General features: G+C 37.9%; 1 pseudogene; it reads left to right on the top strand.

The window, feature by feature from the left end:
* Positions 1–1,202: 1,202 nt before the first annotated feature.
* On the top strand, positions 1,203–14,134 carry LOC103247261 (olfactory receptor 5V1-like; annotated as a pseudogene).
* Positions 14,135–15,396: the final 1,262 nt, after the last annotated feature.

Raw genomic sequence — 15,396 nt, 5'->3', positions numbered from 1 at the left:
CATGAAGAGTTCCTGGCACATACATCATTTTCAACAAGTATTAAATAGGAGGCACAGTGATGGCGTTAGCAACATGCGCAGGTGGATAGGAGAACACAGTGCCCTACTTTTAGGCAGCCTTGACTGTGTAATCCCAAATTTTGTAGGAAGTTTTCCAAAGCTGAATGGGTGAGAACAAGGTAAACCTTAACATCATTACTATAGACTGTTTGAGATGAAAGGGACCTCCATCCATCTCACCTCATGGAAATGCTCTTGATTTGCACACACATCAATGTTTGAGAAATAAACATCTATTTGATGACCTCTGAATATTTCATGTGGTCCTTCATGCCCATATGATGTGGAAGTGTACAAATACTAACCTGGGGCAAAGTGAAAATAGCTTATATTCCATAGCCACAAGTTAACTTTGCCACAAACACCTCAAATCTTCTGGACTTGCTATTAGAAAAATTCTCCTGAATGCTATTATTAATCGTTGAGAGAGACAGAGAGAGAGAGAGAAAGTGTTTGTGTGTATGTGTGTCTGTGTGTGTGTGTCCATGTTTTAAGTGTATAGGCAATTTACTAGGCAACATGAAAATTAGATTTAAAAATTTTAATTATTGCTTTGTATTATTGAAATCAAATAAGAATAGGTATGCTGTTTTCCTTATGTGTTCCCAGGATTTTCAGAATTACATCAACTACCCTGGTTTATTTTATGTCCATCCTGTTTCCTTTAAGAGAATAAATTACTAAGATTGGTCAACAAAACATTCCATAAGCGTTAGCTTTTATTATATAATGTATATTTCTATTTATTATTTAGTTTGAAAAATCCTGATTGAATTGAGGTATGTAACAATGTTGTTTCTTTTCAAAGTAACTCATTGAATTTTGTTTTATTTTTTGATTGGATGGGTTATAATAAACTTATCTTCATCTTTAAAGAAAAACACTTCCTTTAAACTAAATTCAGCAAGATTTCCTTCAAGCTAGACAATTTTGTGCATAGAATTAACCAAAGAAAACTTATTTTCCATCTATTTTTTTCTATGAAATCTATCCTCACTTATCAGTGGGAGAAAAAGATCATTACTATAAAGCAGAGGGTTTGAGATTGAGGTTGCCTATTCATATACGGTATGTATAAATCTCAAGGGGCAAATATCTAGAGTATCACATAAGCTATTATGTATAAGTGGTGCTTGTTAATGATGGATTTTGATGATGATGATGATGATGATGGTGATAATTCACCATTGTTGTCCTATGCAAACAGTATAAGCATGAAAAATATGGAAAATAAAATAGACATCACTCCTCACTTCATCCTCCTGGCCCACAAAAAGACTAGCCAATCAGAAGAAAAAAGTTTATTACAGTTCTGTTTCTACATAATATATATATTATATCCTATGAGTATGTTTCTCAGGAATGGGCTTCAAGTCATATTTGAAAACACGTAAAATAAGCAGTGTGTGCAGCTTCAGAAACCATTATTTTTAAAAACCCTTGAACATTTAAAAATCACTTTTACAATTTGGTTATACACAGATCAGACCTTTTTTTTTTTTTTTGTGGGGCTACCTTTCATTAAGAATTTTATTTCTTTCTATGAATAAATGTAGACATCTGCCTATAAAAGAGATTGTTGTGTCTACCTTTTCCATATCATGAGTTAAATGCATGTCACCATGTAATTGACAGAGAAAACAAACAATAGTACACACATTACATACAAATTTTCTGAGAAGACATGCAGATTCCCAGCCCAAATAGAATGTTGCTTTACTGTAAAGCAATGCCTACAGCTAACCTAGAGAAGTGCTGAGTATCAGTAAACCTACTTCTTGGATACATCTTACACCATACTTCCTATAAATTTTAGAGATCACAAGTCCCACCTTAGCCTTCTCTTCTTACTCCATTCTCCTTGGTGGATTCCATGTACATCTATGGCTTCAACAGACACCTTTAAGGCAATGACTCTCAAATCTTACCTAGAATAGGTATATCCTGTCTCCTGAGGACAAGTCCTGTATTTTAGACTGCCTGTTAAGACTCTCCATGTGGATATCCCATAGGTACCTAACACTCAACATTACTTAAATCTCCACTATCTCCCAAAACTTCTGCACCTCATTTATTTCCTGTTTTAATTAATGACCCCACCATCCACTCAGGCTGCCCAAACTGATTTGGTGTCCTCACCACCCATAGACTTGAATGTGCTTCAAACTTGGCCCCTTTTCACAAACTATTGCTTTAGTGGTTTTCTCCAAACTCCAAAGCCATCTTTACGTCTGTACATCTTCAATTACAGACCATTTTACTTGATCTGGTTTTAGCTCTCAAACTACTCTCTTGAACTAAACAAAGATGTTTTAACCTGAGGAACATGGACTATAAAGGACTCATTATATGACCCCTTTGAAATCACAGATACTCCTCGACTTACAATGGGGTTGCATCCCAACAAACCCATCAAAAGCAGTAACTACCGTAAGTCAAACATGCATTCAATATACCTAACCTACTGAACATCATAGCTTAGCCTAGCCTACCTTAAACATGCTCGGAACACTTATATTAGCCCACAGTTGAGTAAAAGTCATCTAACATCATCTAACACAAAGCTTATTCTATAATAAACTGTTGAATATCTCATGTAATTTACTGAACACTGTACTGAAAGTGAAAAATAGAATGGCTGTATGTATGGGTACACAAAGTATGGCTTCTACTGAATGCATATGGCTTTTGCGCCATCACAAAGTCAAAAAATCCTAAATCAAGCCATTATACGTCAGGCACCGTCTGCACATTGAAGATTCTGTGCATAGGTACACATGCATTCCTGGATCTGTAGATTGTTATCAGTTTCTCAGAGCTGCTGATTTTCTAAAACCCAGGCATCTACCTCCATATACTCCCTGCTTCTAATCTGCCCTTACCTAAAATGTGGTTTACGGGCCATTGTTGATACTCTGCAGTCATCCTGATCCATTCTCACACCGAAGCATGGCTTCCTGCTGCCCTATGAGGGGAGGAATTATTTTCTGAAGCCCCTATTGAAGGACTACTCAGCTGGTTTTTTTCTAAGGACTTTGTTCAGAGGCTAAGGCTGACATAGTCCTCACATCTCAGTCTTATTCCCCAAAGGCAGCTGATTCTCTGCTACCTCTTCTGGGGTAGCTAATGAGCTTATGCTTGAAGTGAAAATAATCGGGCTCTTTAGGATTAGTCATAGAGTTTGGTGGAACCACCCAGAGTTGACCTACTGGCTCTCTGCAACTAGCAGAAATCTCCAGGGACTAGGGACACAGCTGTAGGTGACAGGGTTGCCAGCAAAACTCAGAACTCTGCAGTCTTCCTTCTTCTAATAGAAACACAGCTCTCAGCGAAATTCACTAGGATCTTGAGACCTACTAGATGCTTTCTCCTATAAACAGGAGAACAATATGAGTCTTTTGAGTTTTCTTGCCCTTGGCTGGACAGACTCGTGCTGCCTATTTTATTTGAAATTTCTGCCACCAATATTGCCTGGGATGCTGACCTGCTATCTTTTTGCTTATGGTAAAGAGTTTTCACACATGCTAACCTCCACAATAAAACACACACCCACACACACACATACATTGTGAGCACGGCTTTTCATCTGTGTTCCAGGGTTCGTAGGACCACCAACCAGGCTGACTCCCCCAAATTAATCATTATGAGGAGAATGAATTGTATTTACATATGCATGAAGGGGCAAGGCTGTAGGCAGGGAAACAATTTAAAGGCAGTTGCAGTAACTCAGATAAAAGGTAATAAAGTACTGAGCTATAATTCTGGTAGAGAGGAATTAGAAAGATGAGAAAAAGGGAAAAATATTTAAGAGGTATCATAATTTATCAGACTTAGGTCTGACCAATTCTAAAATAAACATTGTGTGAAAAAAATGCCTCTTGCTTTTATCTTCCTCCTTATTTTATTTTTAAAAAGTGAATTCTACTTAACATACAGTAAAATGCAAAAATCTTAAGGGTACAAGCTGTTGAATTTTTACCTATATATGCAACAATGTAACCACTATCCAAATGAAGATACAGAACATTTCTATCAGCTCAGAAAATTTCTTCAGGCTCCTTTTCAATACATGTCATTCAGAAAGGTAATTACTATAAACCACAAATAAAATCCTAAGTACCCAACCAACTGAACAGACACCCTCTGGGCCAAGGGGACCCCATAGAACCTGAAAAACTGAATTCCCAGCCATTATAGGAAGAGAGATTGGACACATCTCATTATACTCCCTCCTTTTTGGAGTTTAGGCACAACTGACCAGCATTAACATTAAGATGGAGATCACAAGACCGACAAACTAGACTCTTTATTGCAATAAGATATCAAATTCCAACTTGACTCTGGGACAGCATCATGTGACAGATAACAGATCCTGAAGGAAATCAAAATATTTTATTCCAAAATACATTTCTTTGAAATATTTTGAAATGAACCTGCAAAGCCATCTTTTGTGGGGAAAAAAAAATGCATTCTTAGAGAATCTCCGTTACTGCAGCCAGGTCTTTCATGGATCTAGGAAAGATTAATTAAGAGTCTGACACCTTTTAAGGTCTGAAGAAAGACATTTGCCATCTACTCTGTCTGAATGCTGCTATCTGGAGGCTTCACCTATATAACAAGAACCTTGGTCTTCACAAACCCCCTCCCCCTTATCTTAACTCAAGCATTTCTTTCTACTGTCTTCAAGTCTTTAGACAAAACTTACCTCTTTCAACCAATTGCCAAACAGAAACTCTTTGAATCCACCTATTACCTATAAGCCCCAACTTCAAGATATCCAGCCTCTTTAGGCTGAACCAGTATACCTTTCATGTATTGATTTATGATTTTACCTACAATCCCTGGCCCATGGTCATTCATATGGGCTCAGAATAAACCTCAAGTATTTTACAGAGATTGGTTTTTGCATTAACACTACTATGCTTGCTTTATCAGCAGAGATTAGTTTTGCCTATTTTTTAACTTCTTTTAAATAGACGCTACAGCACAAATTTTTTTTATGTCTAACTTCTTTCATTTAAAAGAATATATTTTAGGTTTGCTATCCAAAACACCACCAGGATGACTAAACAGTAGAAAGGAGAGCTTTATTGGTAATAATTGTTTGCAAGCTGGGAAGAGAAAGTCTCCATCATGGACTGAAGGTCTCTCTCTTCAAAGAGGGTACGGACAGGTTGGGTTTTATGCTTTCCAGGGCCTCTATCATAGATATTCAGCAGGTTTGGAAGAAAAGTTATACATATTTATGAGGGGAGTTGAGTGCATGCATAATGGATAAATATACATTTAACGTACATCCCATGTTCACTTTGGGGCAGAGCTTTAGCATTAAAATGAGATGAAATTTGACTCTACATCAAAAGGTAAACTGTAGGCCATGAAGGTGGTTGGTGTGTAGCCTCTATAAGCTGGGTGAAACTGGCTTTGGGCCTGCAATTGCTTATCAGAGAAGAATGTTTGCAAGGCCGGTCTTCTGCCCAATCAGAGCTGTAGTGGTCTGGGCTGTAAATCAGAGCTAATTGCTCTGATTTGTTAGAGAGTTTAGTCATAAAAATTTAGAAATTTCTGAGGCCAGCCAGGCCCAGAGCTTGACTAGTAAGGAAACTAACTTTGTTTTCCTAATCCTTGGGTCATCCTAATTGATAAAGGGGCATCTATTTTGGGGTCTTAGAGCACAGATTTATCAATATGTATCAATATTTTAATTTACCATATGGTATTCCCATATGTATATACCATACTTCTGTATCCATTCTCCTATTGATAAGCATACCCTTGATTTCTAGTTTGTGCTATATGAAGACATTTGTTTTGAACAGTTTTATACAAGTCATTTTCTATGCACATACACTTACTTTTCTTGGGTGTATACCTAGAAGTGGAATTTCTGAATCATAAAGTAACTATGTTTGACTGTTAGAAACTGCCAAATAATTTTCAAGAGAGGCTGAATTGATTTCCAGTTTTGACTCGTAGGTTTAGACAGCTGGAAGAATGTTGCTCCCGGCATTATAACAACAAAGCTGGACATAATGTGAATTCATGACTTTTCTTGAACCCATCAGGGAAGTGCGATTGCAAGGCAAATGACTAAATAGAAAACTGGGGAGATTAGAAACATGTAGGGAGAAACAGGACCTCAACATTTTTTAACCTGAGGCAGTAGCCATCAGATGCCATAAAACTGGTAAGAAGACTCACAGCTTTTTTGTGAATTTAATTAATTGCTAAGGAGTGAGCAAACTCCCCGGGAGCCATAGACATAAGGTTTGCACCTTTTTGCTTTTCCACCATGAACTCCACCAGACGCTCACGGTGAAGACCAAGAAGTATTCTGAGAAAGCTTCCCTAATGTTGCAGTGTGGGGAGGGTGGGGGAGGAGCAGTCAGTGTCAAAACTTCTCCATGACCCATTTCCCATATTTTTCCTACAGAACAAAAGCTACAATCTGCAAAGCAAAACTAGAAAGCTGTCACCTCAGGGCACTGTGGAAACTCACTGTAGCTGGGAAAGGGACTGGGACCAAAAAGTCTGACCCATCAGGGAGGGGCAGAAACGTGTGTTAGGCCCAGCACTACAGCTGGACGAAGGGCAGGATCACTGTGAAACTCATGCCCCAAGGCCCAGTCACAGTACCTAAGACTGAAGCTTACCCAGAACATGACAGAACACCTTCCCCCTTCTCCCTGGTAGCCCGGCTAACAAGCAATGAGTAAAATCAATAGTGGAATACATCTCAAAATATTTAGGAAAAGGGTTATTTCTGAGGTTAGTCATGTAAAGGGAAGACCCAAAGGCAAGCAGGGAGTAGAAACTAAAACAAACAAACAAACAAAAACCTTTGGCAAACTTTCCTATGGCCTAAGCACAAGATATCACTGGAGAAATTTGAAGCCTATAGCACACTGAGGGTAAACACCTCAACACAAACTCCAAATTCAGCCCAACCCCTGACTAGATTAGCACATGCTCCAACATTAGAGGTCTAGAGGTCTAGCAGAAGAAGCGACATACTCATGTCCAAGCCAAAAAAGTGTTTTTACCTCATTCTCTACTGTCCTATATAACATTCCTAATTTCAGCAAAAAGTTATGAAGCATACAAAAGGGTAAGAAAATAACAGTCTGAAGAGACAAAGCAAACATCAGACCAGACTAAGATATTAAAGAGATATGAAAACTATCAGACAGGGAATTTTAAATTAGTATGATTAACAGGTTCAGGAATTTGGAGGAAAATGTAGGCAACATGCAAGATCGGACAGATAATTTCAGCAGAGAGATGGAAACAGTGAGAAAGATCAAATGAAAATGCTAAAATAAAAAGGAATGAAGATGAACACCTTTTATGGGTTCATCAGCCGAAAAAAGAATCAGTGAACTTGAAAATATGTTAAAGAAATCATCAGACCCAAACACAAAGAGAAATAATAGTAAAAAAAAAAAAACAAAAAGAAAATCCCAGAGTATCAGACAACTATTGTACAATATCTAACATATACACAAGTTGAGTCCCAGAAGTAGGATTATAAGAAAATACATCTCAAAAGATCCAGAAAAATCACTTAACAAAATTTAATACCTATTCATGATAAAAACTCTTAGTAAAGAAGAGATAGACAGTAACTTCTTTAACTTTTAAGGAGCATCTCGATCTTTGAGGACTCGCCACACTGTCTTCCACAATGGTTGAATTAATTTACACTCTCACCAATAGTGTTTGTTTTTCTCTACAACCTCAACAGCATCTGTTATTTTTTGACTTTTTAATAATAGCCATTCTGACTAGTGTGAGATGGTATCTCATTGTGGTTTTGGTTTGCATTTCTCTAATGATTAGTGATGTTGAGCCTTTTTTTCATGATTGTTGGCCACATATAAAACAGAAATACCATTTAGCCCAGCAATCCCATTACTGGGTATATACCCAAAGGAATATAAATCATTCTATTATAAAGACACACGCATGCATATGTTCATTGCAGCACTATTCACAATAGCAAAGACGTAAAATCAACCTAAATGCCCATCAATAATAGACCGCATAAAGAAAATGTGGTCCATAATCACCATGGAATACTATGCGACCATAAAAAGAATGAGATCATGTTCTTTGCAGGAACATGGATGGAGCTGGAGGCCATTATCCTTAGCAAACTAACACGGGAACAGGAAACCAAATACGACATGTTTTCACTTCTAAGTGGGAGCTAAATGATGAAAACACATGGACACATAGAGGGGAACAACAGACACTGGGGCCTACTGGAGAGTGGAGGGTGGGAAGATAAAGAAGATCAGGAAAAAGGAGGATCCGCACTAAAGGATACTAAGCTTAATACCTGGGTGACAAATAACCTCTACAACAAGCCCCCATGACACAAGTTTACCTATATGTAAGTTTACCCACAGGTGGCTCGTGCCTGTAATCCCAGCACTTTAGGAAGCCAAGGCGGGCGGATCACCTAATGTCAGGAGTTCGAACCAGCCTAGCCAACATGGTGAAACCTCGTCTCTACTAAGTATACAAAAACTTAGCTGGGCACGGTGGTGTGTGCCTGTAATTCCAGCTACTCAGGAGGCTGAGGCAGGAGAATCGCTTGAACCCAGAAGGCAGAGGTTGCAGTAAGCCAAGATTGTGCCACTGTACTCCAGCCTGAGTGACAGAGGGTGACTCCATCTCAAAATAAATAAATAAAATAAAAGTTAAACTTAAAAAATAAAATAAAGAACATCTAAACAAAACTCTACAGCTAGTGAAATGGTAAAATACTGAATGCTTTCCCCTAAGATCAGGAATGAGGTAAGGATGTCCTAACTGCTCCTATTTCACATTGTTTGTATTTGCATTTACCTGATGTTGATGCATCTTTCCTAAGTTATTGGCATTTAAATATATTATTTTGTAAAGTGCTTACTCATGTCTGTTGCAGGAGTCTGGGCAAGACAAAATGGTGGCTTGGACTGGGATATCACTAGTGATGGTGGTGAGAAATGACAGTATTTGTAAAATTTGGAAGGCAGAGTCGAAGAAAATATTTTATCCTGAAATATTTTACATGGACTACAAAATAATAGCATTGACAGCTTCAGTTGATTGAATACCTCTTAAGTACAAGGCACATTATTTTTTCTCATATTACTTCTTCCAGCAACTCTGATATAGGCATGAATAAGATCAAAATATAATAAGCAAACTGAGGAACCAAGAAGTCAGCTAACTCATCCACCATCTACACCTAGTAACCAGTAGAAATAGGATTTCAAAATCCACATCTATCTGATTCAAGAGCCCACTTTTTCCAACATATCACCTCCTAAGATTGAAAAAGATGAGAAAATTACAGTTCATAAAAATGATTGTGAGCCTATGATAGCTTAATAGAAAGTGGGTAACTCTATCAACTTTTTTTCAAGAAATATGTAATGTTGGGCTGAGGATAAATATTGGATTAATACAATTTAATAAGGCAACATATCCAAGTACATGTTTAATTTAAAATTTTTATACCTTTTAATCTCTGAAAAAATAAATGACCCAAGTGATTTTTTAAAATTAGTATATTTCAAAACAGAGACTTAAAATTCTATTCTGAAGAGATAATCAGAGATGCTCACATTTATGTGTGAAATTACAGCATTCATAGGGAATGGAGACAATCTGAATGTTTAATCAAAAAGGAGATGCAATTTATTTCATATGATGAAACACAATGCATCCCTAAGAAATGAAGCTCATAATTTTTTGTCATTTATTTTTAATTGTGGTAAAAAATATATATATATTTATTAGTTGACCATTTATAAGTATACAATTTTATGGCATGAAATACATTCACAATATTGTATAACCATCACTGTTATCTATAACCAAAACTCTTTCATCATCCTTAACATAAACTCTGTACCTATTAAACGGTAACTCCCCATTTCAACTCACCTTGAAGTCTGGTAACCTCTATTCTATTTTCTGTCTCCATTAACTTGCGTGTTCTAGGTATTTCACGTAACTGGAGTACCAATACAATATTTATCTTTCCACATCTGGCTTATTTTACTTAGCATAATGTCTTCCAGTTCTATCCATGTTGTAGTATACATCAAAATTTCATTCCTTTTTCTGGCTAAATAACAATTTGTTGTATGTATACCACATTTTGTATCTGCGGATGGACACTGGGGTTATTTCTGGCAACTGTGAACAAGGATGCTATGAACTTGGATGTACAAATATCTGTTTGAGTACCTGCTTTCAATTCTTTCAGACGTATTCCTAGGAGCAGAATTGCTGGATCATATGGTAGTTCTATGTTTAACTTTTTGAAGAACTGTCAAAATGTTTTCTAAAGCAGCTGCACAATCTTATATTAACACCAGCAATTCATGAGGGTTAAAATTTCTCCATGTTGTTGCCAACATTTGTTATTTTCCATTTTCTTTATTACAGCCATTTCAATAAGTAAAAACTGGTATCTCATTGTAGTGTTAATTTGCATTTTCCTAATGACTAATGGTGTTGAGCATCTTTTCATGCCCTTATTTGTGTATCTTCTTTGGAGAAATGTCTTTTCAAGTCCTGTGTCCACATTTGAATTGGTTGTTTTTTTAATAATTGTTGTTGAGTTGTAGGAGTTCTTTATATTATGAATATTAATGCATTACTAGATTTCTGATTTGCAGATATTTTCTTCCATTCTACAGATTGCCTTTTTACTTTATTGATGGCATCCTTTGGATGACACTTTCTTAATTTCAATGAAGTAAATGTTACCTACTTTTTCTTTTGTTGTCTGTACTTTTGGTGTTATTTCTATGAAATAATAATCCAAATCCAAATCCAATGACATGAAGATTGTCCCCAATTTTTTTCTGAGACTTTTATAGTTTTAGCTCTTATGTTTAGGTCTTTGATCAATTTTGAGTTAATTTTGTTTCCAGTGTAAGTTAAGGGCCCCTCTTCATTCTTTTGCATGTGGATATATAGTTTTCTTAGGACCATTTTCTGGAAAAACTGTTCTTTCCCCCATTTTCTTTCAAAAACTGAATAGACTTGACATGCAAGTCTGAAAATCAATTAACCATATATGTGGAGGTTGATTTCTGAGTTCTCTGGTCTATCCCATCAGTCTATGACTGTACCATACTGCTTCAGTTTAGTGTATCGTTATAGTAAGTTTCAAAGCCAGGAAGTATGAGTCGTCCAACTTTATTCTTCCTTTTCAAGGTTATTTTGGCTATCCAGGGCCCCTTGCAATTCCATACAAATTTGAGGATGGGCTTTTACATTTCTGTGAAAATGGCTGCTGGAATATGATATGGATTTCATTGAATCTGTAGATCACTTTGGGTAGTATTGATATCTTAACAATGTTAAGTCTTTCTATCAATGAACGTAAGATATATTTCATTTAGGTTTTTCTTTAGTTTATTTCAACAATGTTTTGTAGTTTTCAGTGTACAAGTTCTTCATCTCCTTAGTAAGATTTATTCTAACTACTTAATTCTTTTAGATATACTGTAAGTAGAATTAACATCTTAATTTCCTTTTTGAATTGCCATTGCTAGTATACAAACACGCAACTGATTGTAGTGTGAGCAACTTTGCTGAATTTACTTATTAGCACTAGTAGTTTTCCAGAAGATTATTTGATATTTTCTCTATATATGATCATGCCATACTTGTAGAGAGGTAGTTTCAGTTCTTCTTTTCCAATTTGGAAAAATTGTTAATATTTTAAAGCTACAGCAATCAAGATGTATGTAAAATGAAAAAAAACTACAATGAAATACACTGAAAGGTAGTACTGACTGATTCTGCAGATGATTGAATTATTTATAGCTTTCTGCATGTTCTTAAATTTTTGTAATGAAATTTTTTTATTACTTGCCAGGTGCGGTGGCTCATGCCTGTAATCCCAGCAATTTGGGAGGCTGAGGCGGGCAGATCACAAGGTCAGGAGATCAAGACCATCCTGGCCAACATGGTGAAGCCTCATCTCTACTAAAAATACAAAAATTAGTCAGGCATGGTGGCACATGCCTGTAGTCCCAGCTACTCGGGAGGCTGAGACAGGAGAATCACTTGAACCCAAGAGGCGGAGGTTGCAGTGAGCCGAGATTGCGCCACTGCACTCCAGCCTGGCGACAGAGCAAGACTCCGAAAAAAAAAAAAAAAAATTAGCTGACAACATCACTAATCATCAGGGAAATGCAAATTAAAACCACAATGAGATACCACTTTACCCCTGCAAGAATGACCATAATGAAAAAGTTGAAAAACAATAGCTGTTGGAGTGGATGTGGTGAAAAGGGAATACTTACACTGCTGATGGGAATGTAAATTACTACAACCACTATGGAAAACAGATGGAGATTCCTTAAAGTACTGAAAGTAGATCTACCATTCGGTCCAGCAATCCCACTATGGGTATTTATCAAAGAAAAAGAAGTCATTATATGAAAAAGACACATGAACATGCATGTTTATAGCAGCACAATTCACAACTGTAAAGATATGAAACTAACCTAAGTGCCCATCAACCAACGAGTGGATAAAGAAAATGTGGTATATATACAGCATGAAATACTACTCAGCCATAAAAAGGAATAAACTAATGTCTTTTGAAGCAACCTGGATGGAGCGCAGGCTATTATTCTAAGTGAAGTAACTTGAGAATGGAAAACCAAATACTGTATGTTTTCCTTTATAAGTGTGAGCTAAGCCATGAGGATGCAAAAACATACAGAGCAATATAGTGGACACTGGGGACTCAGTGGGGAGGTTGGGAAGTGGGTAAGGGATGAAGGACTACACACTGGGTACAGTGTACACTGCTCAGGTGATGGGTGCTCTAAAATCTCAGAATTCACTGCTAAAGAACTCATCTATGTAACCAAAACCACCTGTACCCCCAAAACCATAAACATTAAAAATAATAAAAAGAAAAAATGAGCTGACGTGTGTAGTGTGTAGTGTTGGTTCCCTGAGGTCAACCCTACATGTCATCCCTACCCAGGCTGATCTATGTCCAACATTATTTGACATGGCCATGCACATTTACAAACCCATTTGAGGTTGTTCTCAGTATATTCTCACTAAGGTTTCTTTTTTCTTTGTTTTGTAGCTGTGACAGCAGTTGAAATGGGCAATCAAACATATGTCACCAAATTCATCTTTTGGGTATTTTCCAACCTCTCCAACCTAAAAGGCTTGTTCTTCCTGGTCCTTCTGGTCATTTACCTGACACTCTGTGGGAGAACATGCCCATAGTAGTGGCCACCAGAGTTAGCCCTCCACACTCCACTGTCTCATCTCCTCAGCAACCTGAGTTTCCTGGATATCTGCTACATGTCCACCACCATCCCGGTCATGCTGGTGAACTTCTTCCAGGAGAAGAAGATCAGCCTACGAGGGCTGCTTTCCCAGATCTTCTTCCTTGCGTCATGAGCCAGCACTGAGGGTGTCTTGCTGGCTGCCATGGCTCATGACCACTGTGTGGACATTTGTCATCCTCTTCAATATAAGCTCCAAATGAGTAGAAAGGTCTGTTTGTTTGGTAACTGGGTTTTGGATGTGCGGGCTGGTCAATTCTGGGACACACACAGCACTGACAGCCACATTCATTCTGCATAAACCCAACCCAATCAGCCACTTTCTGTGTGACATCCCATTGCTCCTGGAGCTCTCCTGCTCAGACACCTGTGTCAGTGAGTCTGTGCTCCACGTGGTAAGGGCCACCACCGGCCGGAGTCCCTGCCTGTTTACAGCAATGTCCCACATATTCATCATCTCTACCATCATTAGGATTCCCTCTGCTCAGGGCAGGAGCAAGGCCTGCTCTACCTGTGCCTCCCACATCACCATGGTGGTGGTCTTCTTTGTAACACACTACTTCAACTATGACAGGCCCAGAGAAGGGTGCTCCCTGGACACAGACATCCTGGTCTCTGTGCTTTTCTGTGTTGTGACCCCAGCGTTGAACTCCAGCGCCTACAGCCTGAGAAACAAGGAGGTCAAGAGTGCAGTGAGGAGGTTGACAGGAAAACACAGATTCTCTAGTGAGGTCAGCAACTAGATCCCATTCTGGATTAGAGAAAAACATGAACATTCTAGTTTCAGTTATAATTGTGCTCACTCCACATGGCATCTTTTGACAACTCTGATGCCCATCCCACCAGGACAAACAGGTATACCTGTGTTGAGCACTTAACACACTGTGATGTTGCATGCTTTCTGTTCTCTAATCCACTGATATTTTGGAACATCTTAATCATCCACTCCCCAAAAATAGCAGTCACTCCCTATTTGCCCCCAATTTTGTAGCTCTAAACAACCACTAACCTGTTTCTGTGGTTTTGGATATTGCTATTCTGGATGTTTCATATAAAGGAAATCATATAATATGTGCCTGGTATGTCTAGCGTCTCTCACTTGAGATAATGTTTTCAAGTTTCATCAATATGACAGCATGTATCAGTACTTCGGTCCTTCCTATTGCTAAATAATTTCCATCATATAGATACACCACATTTTATTAACCCATTTATCACTGGATAGACATTTTGGTTATTTTAACTTTTTATGAATAATGCTCCTATGAAAATTTATGTACAAATTTTTGGTAGACAAATATTTTTATACATCCTGGGTGTATAGCTAGGAAAGGAAGTGTTGGATCATATGGTAAATCTATGTTTAACTTTTTAAAGAACTTCCAGACTGTTTTCAAAGCAGTGGCACTAAGAACAGTGAATGGGGTTTCTAATTTCTCTACATCCTCACCAACACTTATTGTTATGTCTGCCTTTTATTATAAGCATCCTGGTATATATGAAGCCCTATGTCAAATGCGATTTTGATTTACATTTCCCTGAAGGCTGATGACCCTAAAGGTTTTAATAATCTCCATTCCTGTGCTACTTCTTCGCACATGGAAAAACCCGTTGCTAGGGGATTTTTGAGCTTTAGTGACTTAACACTGTCTAATGTTTTTATCTTAATTCAGTGCAGGAAAAGACTGCAAGATTTTCAGACTTAAATCTTCTCCACATGTGAGCCCTACAGAACTATTTGATGGCTCTGCCATTTTCCCCTTCAGAACTCCACAACAAGCAGTGCCATCACCAGGTTATGAGCAATGGCAGGACCAGAAATCAGGGGCCACAAAGGTCTAAGTGGTGCCAGCAGGAAAGAAGGGAAGCACTGCATGCAGGGGGCAGCCCTAACTAGGAGCCGCTTGGAGCTGAGACAGCAGACATGTTGCAGTTCTGTGGCTCCAGATACACGTTCCTCCGGCAGGGCATGTGGCATGAAGAGGCTAGGTCCAAGCAAAGCCCA

The sequence above is a fragment of the Chlorocebus sabaeus genome, chromosome 20, assembly GCF_047675955.1.
Source record: "Chlorocebus sabaeus isolate Y175 chromosome 20, mChlSab1.0.hap1, whole genome shotgun sequence".
Classification (NCBI taxonomy): domain Eukaryota; kingdom Metazoa; phylum Chordata; class Mammalia; order Primates; family Cercopithecidae; genus Chlorocebus; species Chlorocebus sabaeus.
Note: the sequence above shows the minus strand (reverse complement) of the source record. Positions and strands in the feature narration are given on the sequence as shown.